Raw genomic sequence first — 3,972 nt, 5'->3', positions numbered from 1 at the left:
TCCACTCCCAGGTATTTACCAAAATGAAAAAAGAACATATATCCACCCAAAGACTGTTCATAGCAACTTTGTTCATAATAGCCCAAAACTGGGACAACCCAAGTATCCACCAATAGGCTAACAAATTGTGTTATTAACACAGTTAAATACTATTCGGCAATAAAAATATAAATTACTGATAAAGGCAACAATGTGGATGAGTCTCAAAAACCTCATGCTGAGTGAAAGGAACTCAACACAAAAAATATGCATACTGTCTGATTCCATTTACATGAATACTAGAAGAGGAAAAACTAATCTATAGTGATAAAAATGAGATCAATTGTTGCCTGGGGCAGTAGTTGGAAGCAGAGACTGACTGCAAAGGATGTACATGAGGGAGCTTTCTGGTGTGAGGAAATGTGCTATATCTTGACTATGATGATGGTGATGTGAGTGTATACATTTATTGAACTGTACACTTGAAATATATGTATTTTATTATATGAAATTATACCTCACAAGGTTGACTTTTAAAAGAATATTTGCATAACTCTTTAAATTAGAAGGCTTAATTTCATCATCATCCTGTAATGAGTCATTTAACAATAAATTTTATAAGGAACAAGTTCTTTTTGAATCATACACAAGCACCCCAAATGAATGTCTAACCATTCATTTTTGTTAAATGTGTGTGGCTGGAGAAACGGAAGCCCGTAAAACTAAAGGAGCTCCTGCCCATCATCTCTGATTCTAAGCTGCAGAAGAAACTGTAACCTCAGTACTCATCTTTCTAAGCATCCTCAGTAACTATTTGTTGACCGGTTCCTAAAGTGAGTGTCTGGATTTATTTTATAAACAAGTTCCACCATCTGAAATCTTGGCTGCTGCAGAATTTAGGGGAACATTTCCTACAAAATCTGCGCCAGTCTCATAACAGAGGTAAATAGTCAGAGTCTGCATAGTGAACCAGTTCTACTGCTGGTCAGATAGGCTGTCCTAATCACCCTCCTCAAGGACCCTCTTATAGGATATAGGACCCTCTTATAGAATTTTTTGCACAAGGACCTTCTTATACACTTTTTTGAAAACATAGGCAATAGGGAAGCTGGACTTTCCTTTTCTTGAAATTTTCCTATTTGTAGTGGGAAATTGAGGGACAAGAGAGAGGTGTCATAAACTAAGGGCACTGCTAGCCTGTGCAGTGACCATGTGTGTTAGGACGAGTGCCTCAGTTTACTGGAAAACCTCTCTTACTGATTTGGAGCCTTAATAAAAGTAGCAGGATGCTCACTTCAGCAGCACATGTACTAAAGTTGGAACAATACGGAGAAGATTCGCATGGCCCCCGCACCAGGATGACGTACAAATACATGTAGTGTTCCATATTTTTATATATGAAGGCTAAAAAAAAAGCCCAAACTCATAGAAAAAGAGAACAGATTTACCAGAGGCAAAGTGGTGGGAGGTAAGAGAATTGGGTGAAGGTGGTCAAAAGTTACAAACTTCCAGTTATAAGATAAATAAGTACTAAGGATGCAATGTACAACATGATGACTATAGTTAACACTGCTGTATGATATATTTTAAAGCTGCTAAGAGCGTAGATCTCAAAAGTTCTTATCTCAAGGGAAACCAAAAATTTTTTATCACTATATGAGGTGATGGATGTTAACTAATCTTACTGTGATAATCATTTCCCAATATACGTACATCTTAGTCAGTATACTGTACACTTTAAACTTATATAGTGTTGTATACCAATTATACCCTAATAAAACTAAAACCAAAAAATAGCAGGAAATGTGTAAAATTCCACTACAAGCTCAAACCCTGTGTTACCTACTGTATCAGTTTTCTATTGCTGCGTAACAAATTACCACAAACTTAGAAGCTTATACCACCCCCCATTTATTATCTCACCGTTCCACAGGTCAGACGTCTGCGTGGGCTTGGCTGTGTTCTCTGCATGGAGTATCACAAACTCAAGTGTCGACTGGGATGAGGTCTTATCTGAGGCTCTGGGGAAGAGCTGCTTCCAAGCTTATTCAGGTTGTTGGCAGAATTCACGTCCTTGGGCATGTAGAACTGAGATCCCATTTTCTTTCTGGCTATCTAGAAACTATCTGGATTTCTTGGCCTATGGGCGCCTTCCTCCATCTTCAAAGCCAATAATTGTGGGTTGAATCCTTCTTAGACCTAGAATCTCTCTGACTCCCTCGTCTATGACTAGCCAAAGAAAACTCCCTGCTTTTATAGGGCTCAGGTGATTAGATCAGGTGCGCCTGGATAGTCTCCTTAGCTTAAGGTCAACTGACTAGCAATCTTAATTACAACTGAAAAATTACTTTTGCCACGTAACATAATATAATCACAGGAGTAACACCAGGGGCAGAGGTCATGGGCATCTAGAATTCTGTCTACCATACTGATGCTTCATCTGTCCAGCACCACTGACCTTCATTGTATCCCTAGTGATACTATTCACCCAAACATTGTAAAGTTGTCTTTAAAAACAAATGCTGCTAGTCAGTGATTCCGAGTTCACTTTCCAGGTTACAGTAATTAAGACTGGGATACCATAAAAATATCATATTTAAAGTTATAGGAACTGAGTTTAAATTCCAAGAGTTCAGAGAAGAGAGAAGTCAGTATGAACTGGGGAAAACTTCATAAAGGAAGTGGCAGCCAAGCAGAGCTTTCAAGAATGCACATAATTTGGGGAGGCAAGAGCATGACTAGAGACAGGAATAAATAGTGCATCTATTGAGCAGTGAGGAGACCCACCTGATAGCTTGTTGGGGAATAACGGAAGGTAAGGTTAAACAGCTGAGGGAAGCTAAAGTAAGATGGCTTTGTGAACCAGGACAAGAGTGTGAACTTGATTCAACGAGAAATACTGAGCCTTTGAAAACCCTTTTAGGTTTCTGTAGGAGTATGCTAAATGGTTGGAAATTTTTGGATTGGTGAGAAAAATGAGATTACAGAAAGAATAATTAGAAAGCTATGGGGGACACAAATTTCTTACCTATTAGAGACACACACTGACATTCTATGATGAGTGGGTTGGGCTTTAACATATTCCAGAAAGAAAATAAGGGGGAAGAATGGCAAAATGTTTATAATTGTTGAAGCTTTATGCCAGGTACATGAGCATTCAGTATAATATTCTCTCTACTTTTGAGTATGTTTGAATTTTTCCATAATAAAATGGGGTTTTTTAAAAGCCAATTGTAGTAATCTGGGAAAACCTAGACATGGGTGGTGACAGGAAAAATAGAAAGAAAAAAAAAGACTGACTAATTCAGCATACATTTGACCTTGATAACAGATTTGATATAACAACTTCAGCTGAGGGAAGAAACAAAACTGACTGATTTCTATAGCCTTGGAAATAGAATAATGTCATAAAAGAGAACCTGTCAACTGTCTATAAATTCCTGAACTTTAAACAATGTACCTCATTGGACTGTATGATTGGAATGTGTATGGAAATTAATAAACTATGTAAGTTAAATTTCTGTCTATGGATCTCTTACTCTGTCTAGTGCACCACATGAAAAAACTGGACAGATTTTCATCAAATTTAGAGGGTCTGTTTGGAAAAATCTACCTATCTAATATAGCCCCATTTGCTCTATACAAAAAATCATTTTGTGGGACCGTAGGTGTGTCTCATTCATTTATTTTTATTCTTAAGGTAATGTATATTATTTTTCAATTTTCTACAAGTTGAGCCCAGGAATTTACCTTTTTAAAAAGTTTTCCAGGGCTTCCCTGCTGGCACAGTGGTTGCGAGCCTGCCTGCCAGTTCAGGGGACATGGGTTCGTGCCCCAGTCCGGGAAGATCCCACATGCCGCGAAGCGGCTGGGCCCATGAGCCATGGCCGCTGAGCCTGCGCGTCCAGAGCCTGTGCTCCGCAACGGGAGAGGCCACAACAGTGAGAGGCCCGCGTACCGCAAAAAAAAAAAAAAAAGTTTTCCAAGGACTTC

At 38.7% G+C, this 3,972-nt stretch overlaps 1 non-coding gene across 1 annotated transcript; it reads left to right on the top strand.

Moving 5' to 3' along the window:
* The first annotated feature begins 1,265 nt into the window (after positions 1–1,265).
* LOC115855709 (U6 spliceosomal RNA) lies at positions 1,266–1,372 on the top strand. Its single transcript, XR_004040553.1, has one exon. It is a non-coding gene; the product is annotated as a U6 spliceosomal RNA (small nuclear RNA).
* Positions 1,373–3,972: the final 2,600 nt, after the last annotated feature.

The sequence above is a fragment of the Globicephala melas genome, chromosome 4, assembly GCF_963455315.2.
Source record: "Globicephala melas chromosome 4, mGloMel1.2, whole genome shotgun sequence".
NCBI classification, from domain to species: domain Eukaryota; kingdom Metazoa; phylum Chordata; class Mammalia; order Artiodactyla; family Delphinidae; genus Globicephala; species Globicephala melas.
This window is presented reverse-complemented; position numbering and strand designations above follow the sequence as displayed.